Source organism: Ailuropoda melanoleuca, chromosome 3 (assembly GCF_002007445.2).
Source record: "Ailuropoda melanoleuca isolate Jingjing chromosome 3, ASM200744v2, whole genome shotgun sequence".
In the NCBI taxonomy this organism is placed as follows: domain Eukaryota; kingdom Metazoa; phylum Chordata; class Mammalia; order Carnivora; family Ursidae; genus Ailuropoda; species Ailuropoda melanoleuca.
The window spans coordinates 80,444,455-80,460,480 of NC_048220.1; the positions used below are offsets into that span (position 1 = coordinate 80,444,455).

The 16,026-nt window shown below is 36.4% G+C and overlaps 1 protein-coding gene across 1 annotated transcript in view; it reads right to left on the reverse strand.

Moving 5' to 3' along the window:
• TMEM232 (transmembrane protein 232) overlaps positions 1 to 16,026 on the reverse strand; it is a gene marked incomplete at its 5' end in the record, with an annotated part of 218,342 nt that overhangs the window by 11,574 nt on the left and 190,742 nt on the right.

Genomic DNA, 16,026 nt, shown 5'->3' on the forward strand with positions numbered 1-16,026 from the left:
TGTTAAAAGAGGCTAGATCCTATTTCCCCTAGAGATGGAGCTTTGCAGCAGTCCAGCATCAGTAGACTTGGTGTGTGCCACTGGGGTTTGTAGGGGGAGGTGCTGGTCTTCTGGGGGAGGGCCGCCTGCTGCTCTGACTTCAGGCACTCTTGCCATAGTGAAAAAGCACCTGCAGAGCACAGGAGGCGGGGCTCTGTTTAACTTCAAATTTTAGGGATGCAGCATGGCATGGACCTGCACTGATCCTTTGGGAGAGGGTCTTGCTGGGCTGTCACTGGTGTTGGTTTGTCCTAGAATGGCAGTCCAATGAATGTGCAAGGACATGGAGTTTATGTTAAGGTGCAGCAAAAAGCTGGCCTCCAGGTTAGCTCCCCTCAGCAGCTGCCTCTGCTCCTATGCTAATGAATGGGGTAGTTCAGTGTTGCCTGCTGGCTCTTTTGTCCCCAGAGAGGCAGTGTCACTTTTCCAGAATGCACTCCAAGAAGTGTAACTTTCTCTCCCCATACAACCCAGGGGATCCACCCACCATGTTTGCTCTGGAGCCTCTGCTCTCCTCCTCCATAGGAGCACCCCTGCACCTACCAGGATCCATCCAGGCGATGGCAGGGACTTCTAAAACTTGAGACTTTGAGCTCCACTTCTTACAAAAACTTGTAATAATCGGCCCCTCTCCTTTTCCCATTAAGTGGTTTTGGGGAAATATTTTCCTTGTGCAATGCCATGTACTCTGTTTTCTGTCTCCCTCTTTCTCCCCCCTCTCCTTAATCAGGGCTCCTTCCCCTCCACAACCTGCTGATTCTTTTCTCCCCCAAATCACCTGTCTGCACCTCCTACCTTCCACAGTTGGCCTCTTTTCTCCCTCAGGTTGTGCAGTTTGTTCTCTCAGTCCTTAGATCAATTTCATGGGTGTTCAGAATGAGTCGATACTGATCTAGCTGTGCTGGAGGGACGAGGCTAGCATAGAGTCCCCCTGTTGCCTCCCGCGCCGTCTTAACTCCTCCTCAAGATCTCATCTTGAGATCCTTATCCTAGTTACCCAAATAAAGTCACATGGACAAGTATGGGGCTTAGAACTTGGACATATGTTTTTGGAGGATTCAGTTCAACCCATTACAGGTGACAAAGCAAGAGCAAAGTCAGGGATGAAGAAAACAAAGGACTCATATGAGGAGTACACAGACTCAGAAGAATGGAATCTAGAATACATATAAGGGAAGAGTTGGTGACTCATTTATTCACTCATTCACTCAACACTTACTGCAAGAGGGATATTATAAGGACTAGAAGAAAAATCATTTCTTTAAATTTGCATACAGTGTTCTAGAAATTCAGCGTTCACTAGGATGTAGACATGTAAACAGCTACAGTACACTCAAAAAAACTGTAAATAATAAAATAGGATTATATGGAGTACAGAGGTGGGAGGTGACATCATTTAATGTAGTCTGAGAGTAAAAGAAAATTTCCTGAATGAATTATACATGGTTGTCCCAATAGGATGATTACAGATTTTTTAAGAAAAGACACATTTAGGAAGCGTTCTGTTTCTTTAGTATGTCAAGGATGAGAAATGTACAGCGATATTTACTAAACAAAAACACAGAAAAACAAGGGATAACACAGTTCCTTATATAGAGTTATGTTTCTTCAGGTTCCCAAGGTGTTCTGAGTAAATACAAGTATGGAGTGAACATCCCATCACACAAGAGGTGTTCCCCAGGAACATGTGCATGACCATATCTTAGGCCTCTTTAATCCTGCATTTCACACTCTGAGCTGTGATTCAGTGTTGAAGCATCGACTCAGCAGGTAAAATATTGCTTTTATCTCAGGCAGACTGAGATAACTTATGGAATTACCCAATGAGGAAAAGATACTGTATTGTTTAAACAACTCACAGAACTACAACCTTGTTTAGCAATTGAATGACTTGTGCCTTTATCCCACATTTATTTATTTATTTATTTATTTATTTGTTTATTTATTTATTTGCAGAGAAACCGGGCACCCAGACTCATTGCCTGACATTTTTTCTAATAGATTTTATTTCCCTTTTTGATGTTCACCATAGATTTATGATCCTCAAAAACAACATGGATATTACTTTTCACTGAATCCAAACTTGGTCCAATCAATTGTATACTTCCCCCCCCTTTGGGAAGCTTAAATTTTCATTATTTGGCTACTAGAATACTCTCTTTAACAAACTTATTTCCTCAAAGACTTCCTCAGATCTACTGCAGTTTCTCCTTTTATTTCAACTTTATTGAGATATAATTGACATATAATACTGTAAATTTAAGATATACAACATGATCATTAAACACAGTTATATATTTACAAAATGGCTACCACAAAATTAGTTTACATCTCATTTCACACAACTAGCCGTTTTTGTATGTGATGAGAACATTTAAGATCTACTCTGTTAACATAGTTCAAATATATAACGCAGTATTGCTAACTATGTTAACAGTGTTACTATGCTATATATTACATCTTCAGAACTTAGTCATCTTATAATTACAAGTTTGTACCCTTTGATCAGTATCATCCTATTTCTTCCTTACTCCCACCCCTGGCAAATAACAATCTACTGTCGATTTCTATGAGTTCTGCTTTTTTAGATTCCACATATAAATGGAATATTTGTCTTTCTCTGTTGGGCTTATTTCATATTTAACATAGCATAATGCCCTCAAGGTCAGCACATGCTACCACTAGTGGCAGAATTTTCTTCTTCTTTTATGGCTGGATAATATTCTGTTGTGCATATATACCGCATTTCTTTATTCGTTTGTCAGTGGACACTTAAATTGTTTCCATGTCTTGGCTATTGTAAACAGTGCTGCAGTGAATAGGGGGTACAGATATCTTTTTGAGGTAATGATTTTGTTTCCTTTGGATATTTACCCAAAACTGGAATTGCTGGATCACACTGCAGGTCTATTTTTAATTTCTGAGGAACCTCCATATTATTTTCCATAACTGTGCTCATTTTAAATTCCCATCAGGAGTGCACAAGGATTCCCTTTTCTCCACATTCTCATCAACACTTAAGTATCTTTTGTCTTTTTGTTAGCAGACATTCTAACAAGTGTGAAGTAATAATTCATTGTGGTTTCGATATCCATTTCCTTGATGATTTGTGATGTTGAGCACTTTTTTTTGTACCTATTGGCCATTTGTATGTCTTCTTTGGAAAAAATATCTATTCAGGTCTTTTGCCCATTTTACAGTTGGATTGATGTTTTGCTACTGAGTTGTGTAAGTTCCTTATGCATTTTGTATATTAACTTCTTATCACATAGATGGTTTGGAAATATTTCCTCCCATTCTGTAGGTTGCCTTTTCATGCTTTTCATGTTTTGATTGTTTCTTTTTCTGTGCAGAAGCTTTTTAGTGTGATGTAGTCCCACTTGCTTATTTTTGCTTTTGTTCCCTGTGCTTTTCATGTCAGGTGCAAAAAAACTCTTGCCAATGTAGAGGTGTTTTTTTCTTGTTTTCCTCTAGGAATTTTAGTTTCAGTTCTTACGTTTAAGTCTTTAATCATTCTCACATTATTTTTCTGAGTGGTGTAAGAGGGGCATCTGATTTTATTCTTCTGCATATGAATACCCAATTTTCCTAGCACCAATTATTGAAGAGACTTTTTTTCCACTGAGTATTCTTGGCTGCCTTGTCAAATATTAGTTCATCTTATATGCCTGGGTTTATTTCTGGGCTCTTGATTCCCCTCCATTAGTCTATATTTCTGTTTTTATGCCAGTACCATACCATTTTGATAATTATAGCTTTGTAATATAGTTTGAAATTGGGATGTGTAAAGCCTCCAACTTTGTTCTTAGGATTGCTTTGCCTCATGGAGATCTTCTGTGATTTCATACAAATTTTAGGATTGTCTTTTTCTATTTATATGAAAAATTTCATTGAAATTTTGGTAGTAATTACATTGAATCTATAGATTGCTTTGGATAGTATGGACATTTTAACAATGTTAAAATCTTCCAATATATAGACACAGAATATCTACCCATTTCCTTGTGTCTTCTTCAGTTTCTTTCATCAGTGACTTAAAGTTGTCAGTATACAGAAATTTCACCTCTTTGATTCAGTTTATTCCTAAGTATCTTATTGTTTTTGATGCTTCTGTAAAAGGTTATTTTTAGGTAGTTCATTGTCAGTGTATAGAAAAGCAACTGATTTTGTATGTTGATTTTGTATCCTGCAACTTTACTGAATTCATTAATTAGTTCTAATAGTTTTCATGGGTCCTTTTTGTTTTCCTATATATAAAATCAAGTCATCTGCAAAACAAAGACAGTTTAAGTACTTCCTTTCTGACTTCGATGCCTTTAATTTCATTTTCTTGCTGAATTGCTCTGGCTAGCACTTCCAGTGGTATGCTTTCACCATTGAGTACAATATTAGCTGTGGGCTTGCTATTTATGTGCTTTATCATGGTGTGGTACCTTTCTATACTCAGCTTGTTATTTTTACCATGAAGGAATAAAAATTTGAATTTTGTCATATGTCTTCTCCGCATCTATTGAAATGATCATATGGTTTTATCTTACTCTATTAATGTGTTTTATCACATTTATTGATTTAGGTATGTTGAAACATCCCTGTATCCCAGGGATAAATCCCACTTGATCATGATGTATGGCCCTTTTAATGTGCTATTGCATTCGATTTGCTGGTATGTTGAGAATTTTTGCATCTATAGTCATCAGGGTAAACGACCAGTATTTTACTTTTCTTGTAGTATCCTTATCAGGATACTGATATTGGTATTAAGGTTATGCTGGCATCATAAAATCAGTTTAGGAGTCTTCTCTTCTCTAGTTTTTTTTTAGAAGACTTTGAGAAGGATTAATCTTAATTCTTCTTTAAATGTCTGGTAGAATTAACCAGTGAAGTTGTTTGGTCTGGAATTTTCTTTGTTGAGAAGTTTTTTAAATTTTTTTCATTTTTTGATTACTGATTCAATCATCCTACTTGTTGTCTATTCAGATTTTCTATTTCTTCATGATTCATTCTTGGTAGGTTTTATAGTTCTAGGAACTTACCCATTTCTTCTAGTTTATCCAGTTTGTTGGAATACCATTCATAGTAGTCTTTTATGATCCTTTTATTTCCTTTTTTTAAAGATTATTTGAGAGAGAAAGAGAGAGGGGGAGTGAGCACGAGTGGGGTGAGGGGCAGAGGGAGAAGCAGGGTCTCTGCTGAGCAGGGAGTCTGATGTGGGGCTCAATCCCAGGACTCCAGGATCTTGCCCTGAGCCCAAGGCAGACACTCAACCAACTGAGCCACCCAGGTGCCCCAGTCCTTTGTATTTCTGTAGTATCTGGTATAATGCCATTTATTTGTTTGAGTTTTCTCCTTGGTGTGTGGGGGGGAAGTTGAGATGAAGTTTTGTCAATTTTTTTTTATCTTCTCAAAACAACAGATCTTAGCTTTGTTAATCATTTTTATTGTTTTCTGGTCTCTATTTCATTTATTTCTACTCTGATCTGCTATTTCTTTACTTCTGCTAACTTCAGGCTTATTTTATTCTTTATCTAATTCCTTGAAGTATAAAGTTAGGTCATTTGAGACCTTTTTTCTTAAGGTAGATGTTTATCACTATAAACTTCCTCAGAACTGCTTTTGCTGCATACCATAAATTTTGCTATGTTGTGTTTCCGTTTTCATTTGTTTCAAGATTTTTTTGGACTTCACATTTCTTCTATGCTCCATTGAGTGTTCAGAATTATGTTGTTTAATTTCCATGTATTTATGAATTTCCAGTTTTTCTTCTGTAATTGGTTTTTAGTTTTATAACATTGTGATTGGAAAAACTACTTGGTATGATTCCAGTCCTCCTAAAGACATGTCTTGTTGCCTGACATATGGTCTCTCCTGGAGAATGCTCCCTGTGCACTCGGGTGCTGCTCATCAGCTGCTGGTAGGTGGAATATTATGTAAATGTCTGTTAGGTCCAGTTGGTATAAATCTAATTTAAGTCCAGTATTCCTTTTTATTTTTCTGTCTGAATGTTCTATACGTTGTTGAAAGTAGAGTATTAAAGTCTCCTGCTATTATTGTATTGTCTATTTCTCCCTTCAGATCTGTTAGTATTTGCTTAATACGTTTTGGTGCTCCAATGTTGGGTGCATATAAATTTACAACTGTTATATCCTCTTGATGAATTGACCCCTTTTTCATTATGTTATGACCGTCTTTGTCTCTTGTTACAGTTTTTGACTTAAAGTCTGTTTTGTCCAATGTAAGTATAACTGCCCTTCTTTTTTGTTTTTTTAATTTTGTTTGCATGGCATATCTTTCCCATCCCTTTATTCTGACTGTCTTTAGAATCAAAGTGAGTCTCCTGTAGGCAGTACATAGTAGGTCTTGTTTTTTTTATCCATTTACTCTTTAGCTTTTTATTGGAAAATTTAGTACATTTACATTTAAAGTAATTATTGATGGGTAAGGATTAATTAATGCCATCTTATTTTTGTTTTGGACTGTTTTATAGTTCCTTTGTTTCTTTCTTCCACTTTTACTGTCTTCCTTTGTGAAGTGATGTTTTTCCATATTGATAGGCTTTGATTCACTTTTCTTTACTTTTTGTGTATTTACCATAGGTTTTTGTTTTGTGGCTACCATGAGGCTTATATAAAACATCTTATTAAAAAATACATCTTACTGATACTATAGTCTATTTTAAGCTAACAACTTTTATTACATACATACAAAATTAGATCTTAAGTAGAACTGTCCATTAGTACTTCAGCAGCATTTTTCCCAACTCCATTTCAATTCAGTAATATTAGGGACCCTGGAACATTCATGAAAGTAAAAGTTTCAAGTCCTTAGAGATACATTTAACCATAACTTTCACACTCAACCTATTCAGATTTAATCTTTCATATATCTTTTTAAAATGAAGTTACAAAAATAAATTATTTTCTGGGCACACGAATGGAAGATTTTTATCTCAAATAAATAATGTTGGTTTTTCCATTTGGGAAGGATGATTGGTTCAAGCAGTAAATCATATCTAAGTATTCTTTGAACATTATTTTTATCTTTCTTCACCATAATTAGTTTGCCCAAATCACAGAGCCTCCAGATTACAGCTTCCCATAAGGGTCAAGATTTAAAGCACAGATATTTACAAGATTATCCAAAATAGGCTAGTAAAAGCAGACTAGTAAAGAAAAAATTGTTCTCAACCGTTACTATTACTACTACTTAATCCTCCTGAAACCTATTTAATTGCTACTGTTTTGTAGTTCCTGTATTTTAAACCATTCTCTAAATACTGTTTGCTCAGTGTGATTTAAAAAATTGTTCTGCTCTCCCCTGTCTGACATCTTCATCCTGGGCAGTGATCCCATTTCTGTTGGGCATGAGGAATTGCCAGTGAGGGGAGGCTCCATGGTCATTGGGCTTCTGCCATTCCAAAGATTCCCATCGCAGGGGGCTCCGTCTCAGACATCAGGTTCTAAAGTTTCAGTCTCACTTTTCTTTGCCAGTCAGACTATTGATCTGGTGGTTTCCATATACAGTGCCTGCCGGAAAGTTCCAGGGTTCATTTTCACATTGACCAGAGCTTAAAGAGTAAATATGGAACTCAAAGTCAAGGCTTTTTGAATTTTAATATATTTTCAATCTACTAAGTGAAAATTTGCAATGGACATGTTCCACTGAAATAATTCTTGCATTTCCAGATACAAACTTTTGCAGTACTGAGCCAGGGATGGTCCTCTGCCACCCTAGCATTGCAGATTCATTTACTGTAGTTTTTCTACAATCCCCTAAGTCAATTTGGCCATTAAAGTCTGGAGTCATTTCATCCTTTTCATGTTAGATACTAATTTGTGTGGTTATCACAACAGGATTGTGATGTGATTGACTGAAAGATTCCAAAAGACATAGTAAAAGGATGTTAATTCTTTAAAATGTTAATTTTTTAAGGACAGCTTATAAAAACATGTAGATGGTTTCACAAAGCAGGAAAAAAATAGTAATGATCTGCCCCCAGACAGAGGTATGGCTCTAGGAATACCTCTGAAACAAATCTGGAAGGATGGAATGAGTAGGAATTAGTACAGCGTTAGTGAAAATAAGGATATGTATAACTTCACCGAGTACATGTTAGTCCTTTATGGGACACAGACTGCATGGAGAATAACTCGGGTTTGAACATGTTAAGTGTCTTCTTACACTGTTTGGAACTGGTTGCTCTCTAGATCCACTATATCACTGTCATCATGGGAACACCCCATGCCACTGTTCTATGTTGGGGTCATTGTTTCCTAAACCTCCTATGCTTTTTCTTGATTTATTCCCTCCTTCGGGGGACAATTTCAAGAAGCTTCCAAAGACATGGTGAATAGAAAGTAAGTCATTTGAAAATATATTTTACCCTCACATTTAATAAGCTGAGGCAGGAAAATATTCAGGCTTCATTTGTTATCTGGACTTTACCCAAATTGAAGAACAGAATAGATTCAGCTGAATTTTTATGTGAAACCTTGTTACATATTTCCCAAATATTATGAAGCAAATATATTTAAATACCAAGGGATATTTATAATTCTAGAGTGGATTGCTCCACTGTCTTCTTGCTTCTGATGCTGATTTTATGGCATCTGATGCCATCCTGATTCCCAGGCATTTGTAGTAGCCTGTTTAGTCTCTCTGGAGCTATATTATATATTTATTGCTAATTCTCTTAATAGATGAACATTAAAATCTCAATTAGGAAAGCAAAGCTTATTTCTTGTTCACACAAAGTCTGATACGGGTCATTAGGAGCTCTCCTCCATCTGGTGACCCAGGAATCCAAGCTCTTTCCATATTGTAATGCCACCGTCTCAACGTGTGGCTTTCAAGTTTCCTTTGACAAAGGAAGACTGGGAGGAAAGATACTAGGTCTTAATTGCTTTGGCACGGAACGGTCATGTTATTTCAGCTCATAGTATTTAGCAAAAAATACATGATTCTAACTTAGGATTTCTAAACCTTGACCTATTGACATTTAGATTAGATATTGTTCTGTTGTGTGGGCTGTCCTATGCATTGTAGGATATGTGGCAACATCTCTGTTTTCCACATGAATGGCAATAACACTCCCCACTTATGACAGTGAAAAATGTCTATTAATGTTGCCAGGGCCTCCTGGGAGGCAAAATTACTGCTGACTGAGAACCACTACTCTTACTAACAAAAAACACATAAAATATTTTATGATTGCTAATGGTTTCTGTCACAGGAAGTTTGAAGCTTCTTTTTTCCTTAGTTTTTAAGTTATCACAAGGAAGTGTGTGATAGGCAGAGTTCCAAATTCACCCCAATAATCCCCACCTCCTTCTACTCATGCCCTGGGTAATTCTCCTGGAGTCTGTATGGGCTGGCCCAATGACTTGCTTCTAGCAATACAAAATAACAAATGTAATGGGATATCGCTTCTGTGATTAGGTATGACTCCTGTCTTGTTAGCAAACTCTTTCTTTTGCCTTCTTGGCATTTATGAGTTGGTAAATCAAGTTGCCATATTGAAGAGCCCTACAAGGCAAGTAACAAAGATGGTCTATGGCTGATAGCCAGCATGTTGTTTAGATTCTCAGTGTAATAACCCACAAGGAGTTAAATCCTGCCAATAATTTGTGAGTGATCTTGAAAGTGGAGTCTTCCCAGGTATGCCTTCAGATGAGACCCTAGTCTTGACCAACACCTTGATTGCAGCCATGTGAAAGACCTTCATACAATGAACCTGGATAAATTATGTCGGATTCCTGACTCATTGAAACTGTGAGATGATAAATGTGTGTTTTAGTTGCTACACGTTGTAGTCATTTATTACATACAATGGATAATACAAAGTACCTTACAATAGGTCTTTTAAAATTTATATTTGAGCACTATTCAGACACCTTAAATGCATAAAATTTGTCTTTAGTTCTTCAAATTAAAAAACAAAAACCTTTCATTGGTAAGTTCCCATGGTCTTTGTTGTCTTTTTCCCCCTGGAATTCTCTTTATTCTAATGTCAGACTCTGGAACTATGCCTCTCGTTTATCTTCTTGTTGCCATTTTCCTCCTCTGTCTTTATTTTACTTTCTGAGAGATCTCTTCAACTTTATCATCTAAACCTGTTGAATTTTTAGCTTCCTCTATTATGTTTTTAATTTCTAAGAATTCTTTCTCTCTTGCACTATTCTTTTTTATAGCCTCCCTTTTTCATGGATGAGAAAATTTTCATCTATTTCTCAGAAGATAATTATAAATTTTTAACTTTTTTTCTGTCCTTCTGCATCGTTTCAGTTTTCTGAATGACTTTCCATTTTATTTGGGTCCCTGCCTATTATGTTTGGCAGTTGTTGTGGTTTTTTTTTTTTTAACAAATATTTGGTGTATGTTATATCTCCATTCACATTTTAACAGCTTTATTGAGGTATAACTAGCACACAATAAACTGTACATGCTTAAAATATATAATTTCATACATTTTGATAATGCATATATACCCATGGAAATATCATCATGTTCTGGAAAATGAACATAACCATCATTTCCCAAGTTATCCTTATGCCCCATTTCTCAATTATTTGTGTTTAAAAGAAAAATAGTAAAAGGTGATGGGAAGCTCTGAGTGGGTTGTTGGGGCTTGTTGAATAATGGCTCTTATGGTGTGATTGGATAGTGATTATATTAGTTACATAACAAATTACTCCTAAATTAGCAGTTTCTGTACATCTTTAGAGCAGGAGGTGATTAATCATCTCATAGTTTTTCTGGGTCAGGATTTTGGACATGGCCTTTGGCTCAGCATCTCTCACTGGGCTGAAATCAAGGTGTTGGCAAAGGATGCAGGCATCTCAGAGTTCCTTAGGGGAGGATTCACTTTCAAGCTTATTCAAATGACTATTGGCAAGTCTTAGTTCTTGCTGGTTATTGGTCAGAGACATCAGTTTCTTACCACTCATGCCCTTCCTTGGGGCAACATGGCAGTTGATTTCCCTCAAAGTGAGTGAGTGAGAATCCCCAAGACAGAAACCTCTGGCATTTTGTATCCTAATCTTTGCTATATTCTAGTCATTAGAAGGGAATTGCTAAATCCAACCCATACTCAAGGGATTACACCACGGCATGAATATCAAGAAGCAGGGATAATGGAGGCCATTATAGGGGCTGCCTAACACAGGAGTGAAGCCATTTTCTTGAAGAACCCAGAAATATCAGGATTTATTGGCCTTTTCTTGTGTGCCAGACAGAGACATCAGACAATCTATTATGTTGGGCATATCATTCTGGTCCCCAGTAAGAGGAGAAAAGGGAGGAAAGTGGAAGTGATAGAGATGGAAACTTGGGGCTCTGAATCTGACTGTTCTGTATGAAGCTTTTGCCTTCATTCAACACAATATCCTTGTAGCCTTTGAAGACTTTTAAGCAGTAAAACAGTATGATGAGAATGGTGTTTTGAAATGATTACTCTGACAGTTGTGCAGATTGAACAAGAAGTACTTAAAGACGTGGGACCACTTCAGATGTTATTGAAACGGAATGGTGGCAGAGTATGAAAGATTGGAAGAGTTGTCTCACCAGAGGAGCAATTAATTGCCATAGCAACCCTACATATTTGGGGTAGGCAAATGGGAAAATGTAAGAGACTGTTCTTTTTCCTCCCTTTCCTGCTTCTGAAGGACTCAACTGTTGCTAGAGAACGTAATCATATAGGACCTTCAGGTTTGAAGCTAAACAGCTAATAACACCTAAATGTTAGTTTTCCACCAGTGTTTTATTCCACAAGTTGTCAACTATGATTTCTTGACATGCTAGTATGTTTCCATAATTATGAGATTTACTACAAATAATTTGTTATTAATAATAGCTAAGGAAAAAATTCTGGAAATTATTCATACTTTTAAAATACACTATGCTAGATTTGCAGCATCCCTATAATAATTCTCTTACCCTTGTCCTTTATAATATGTTCTTGATTAGGCATTGATCAATGGAGCATGCTAAAAAACAGAGTATAACTGAGAATCTATATTTACTATGTGGCAATCTTCAGTAATAGAGAAATCTTAGGAACTGGATTTCAAAATGGAACTGAGAACCCACAAATAGTCTTCAGACAGAAATAGGGAGAAATGCTCACATGAAAGCAGGTAGTCGTTACTCTATAATTGTTTGCTCACAAGGTTTTTACCGACCAATAATACAGGTACCGATTTTTGCAGCACCTAAAGGGTTACTTTTCACCTCCCCATATTGGCTCCCCTATATATACAGTTAGCTTCTGCAGGCCATAAAAATTAATTTAGGGGCGCCTGGGTGGCACAGCGGTTAAGCGTCTGCCTTCGGCTCAGGGCGTGATCCTGGCGTTATGGGATCGAGCCCCACATCAGGCTCCTCTGCTATGAGCCTGCTTCTTCCTCTCCCACTCCCTGCTTGTGTTCCCTCTCTCGCTGGCTGTTTCTATCTCTGTCAAATAAATAAATAAAATCTTTAAAAAAAAATTAATTTAAAAATTAATGAAATTCAAAATTTTTCTTCTATTAATATTTCCTTTGAGAGGGAGGGAAAGAGAAGCAGGGAGGGGCAGAGGGAAAGGGAGAAAAATAATCCCAAGCAGACTCCACACCCAGTGCAGAGCCTGACGTGGGGCTTGATCTGACAACCCTGAGATCATGACCTGAGATGAAATCAAGAGTTGGATGCCTAACCGACTGAGCCACCCAGGTGCCCTAAATAGAAGAAATTGATGGACAGAGATTAATTATATCCTAGAAAGGTTACTTAATCTAAATGAAGTTCTACTGAGGGTTAAAAGAATCTTGCAGAAATAGGAAGGGTCCTGTTTTCCAAACAGACTGAGGATAACAGCACGATTCAGCAATATGAAATACAGGTAAAATGGGTAGAAAAAAAAATTTCCTCACATTCCAGCATAGCTATATTAGATAAAAACCTACCAGAAACTGGGAACCATGCTATCCAGCTATAGATCTAACTTTGGGTATCCACTAGCTTGCAAATGTATAGAAAGGGACACAGGACAATTTGTAAATACCATTTGTTGGAAAACACCAGTCCTATATAGACCTCTCAATAAATGGCAAGTAGAAGAAAACTTCCAAAGTAATCTCTAACATACTGAAAGCCAAAAAGAATGCACATCATCGCATATATCCAGAAGAAAATAAACTTTTAAAAAATTATTTACAATAGGAATTTGAAAGTAGGTACAGAAAACTACTTGGCACTCAATAGGATATAAAATGTATCTACAAAATAGGAACTTAAAGTCCTAAGAATAGAAAAGTCAGAAAAAAAAGGTGAAAAGGATGGTATGAAAAGATAAAATGCTATAGTGAAAGACCAAGACTTAGGAAAGCATTTTAAGAAAACAGAAGACATTATGAAAAATAAACCAGTGTTAAGGATTATGAAGTCAAGATTTCCAGTGATAGAGGAAAATATGAAGTTCAAATAAAGAGAAAACTAAAATGGGATAAAATATTACAAACCCAAGAATTATCAATTTTTTAAAATCCCAGAAAATTTGAAATAGAAGCAATATTCAAAATATGACCACAGAAAACTTACAGAGCTGAAACAGACCTGTGTGTGTATGTTTTAATGATTTTCTATTCCAGTTCAAAAAACAATGAAGAGAGACCCGAGGAAAAAAGTAACTACAAGAATAAAAGCAAAATTCTACAAATATTGAGAGAAATAAATAAAATCAGCCTTAGGTTTCACTGCTGTGCAATATAAAAATAATAAAAGAACTGATTCTGTTCCCAAGAATTTTTAGATTTTCAAGTACTTAAATTCTTCACATGTACTTTTTTCCTGTTATATTGGTTTTATTTTAATTTATTCTAAAATGTTTTCCAATTGCATTTTTAAATTTCAATTCCAGTATACTTAACATACAGTGTTATATTAGTTTCGTGTATACAATATAGTGATTCAGTGATTCTATACATTACTCAGTGCTTGTTTTGATAAATCTACTCTTACTCCCCATGACCTGTTTCATCCATCCTCCCACCAGTCTCCCCTCTGGTTTGGTATGAGGATAATGCTGGCGTCATAGAATGAATTCGAAAGCATTCTTTCTTCTTCTTCTTTTTTTTTTTTTTTTTGGAATAATTTGAGAAGAGGATGTACTAACCCTTCTATAAATGTTTGGTAGAATTTACCTGTGAAGCTGTCTGGACCTGGATTTTAGTTTGTTGGGAGTTTTTTGTTTACCGATTCAAGTTCATTGCTGGTAATCGGTCTCTTTAAATTTTCTATATCTTCCTAATTCAATTTTGAGGGTTATATGTTGCTAGGAATTTATCCATTTCTTCTAGGTTGTCCAATTTGTTGGATAATAATTTTTCATGATAGCCTCATAATGCTTTGTATTTCTCTGGTATCTGTTGTTATTTCTCTTCTTTCATTTCTGATTTTGTTTGAATTCCCCCCTCTTTTTATGATTTATGAGTCTGGCTAAAGGTTTATCCATTTTGTTGATTTTTTTCAAAGAACCAGCTCCTGGTTTCATTGTTGTTTTCTTAGTTTCATTTTGTTATTATTGTTTTGGTTATTTTGTTTATTTGCTTTATGTTTTGGAGTTTTTGTTTTGTTTTTAAGTAGGCTCCATGCTGGGCTCAACTCAGGGCTCAAACTCACAACCCTGAGATCAAGAACTGAGCTGAGATTAAGAGAGACTTTCAACCAGCTGAGCCACCCAGACACCTCTCTGCTTTACTCTTTATTATTTCCTTTCTTCCACCGGTTTTGAATTTTGTTTGTTCTTCTTTTTCTTGCTCCTATAGGTGTAAGGTTGGGTTGTTTATTTCAGATTTTCTTGCTTCTTGAGGTAGGCCTCTAATGCTATAAAATTAACTCTTAGAACAACTTTTGCTGCATCCCAAAGATTGGGACCTATAGTGTTTTCATTTTCATTTATCTGCATGTACTTTTGGACTACTTCTTTGATTTCCCGGTTGACCCATTTATTGTAGCATATTATGTAACCTCCATGTATTTGTGTTCTTTCCAGATTTTTTTCTTGTGTTTGATTTCTAGTTTCTGGGCCCTGCAATGCAATTTCCCCTGTTCACCAGGACCTGGCACTTCAGACGTATCTCCTATGTGTGTTGCATGTACCTTAGTCCTACAAGACTCTCCTACAAGACTGTTGATTTTTATAATTTTAGGTTTAAGCCCTTCTAAGAACTCTTGAAATTTGGCCCCTCTGGTTTTCATAGCTGAATGTTATGAGGATTAGTCTCCCCATGCAGGCTCCCTCATATGAGTCTGTTTCTCTTCCTTGTCTGTGTCTGTGTTATCCATCCTTTCTCTGGACAGTTCCATAAGTCCATTTAGCTTCTGACCTGGTCTCCACCCTTGCTGCTATCTTTGATGTGGCCTCTTGTGAAGAGTCCATTCTGCTAGTCTTCGGGTCATTTTCTTGTTTATTTACACTGATGTGGATTTCATCTAATTGTATTCTCGGAACTCTTCCATCTTTTTCCAAGAATCCAGTTTATGATTTTTTAAAAATCTAATGGCTCATGCTTTTGGTGTAGTAATTAAGAAATCTTACATAACCCACAAAAGATTTTCTTCTATTTTCTTGCAGAAATTATTTTATTTTTTATTATGTTCAATTAGCCAACATATAATACATCATTAGTTTTTGATGTAGTGTTCAACAATTCATTAGTTGTATATAACACCCAGTGCCCATCACCCTTACTCCTTCCACCACCCCCTCCCTTCTGTAACCCTCACTTTAGAAATTATATAATTTTATTTTTTATTTTTTTTTAAAGATTTTATTTATTTATTTGACAGAGATAGAGACAGCCAGCGAGAGAGGGAACACAAGCAGGGGGAGTGGGAGAGGAAGAAGCAGGCTCACAGCAGAGGAGCCTGATGTGGGGCTCGATCCCAGAACGCCGGGATCACGCCCTGAGCTGAAGGCAGACGCTTAACCGCTGTGCCACCCAGGTGCCCCAG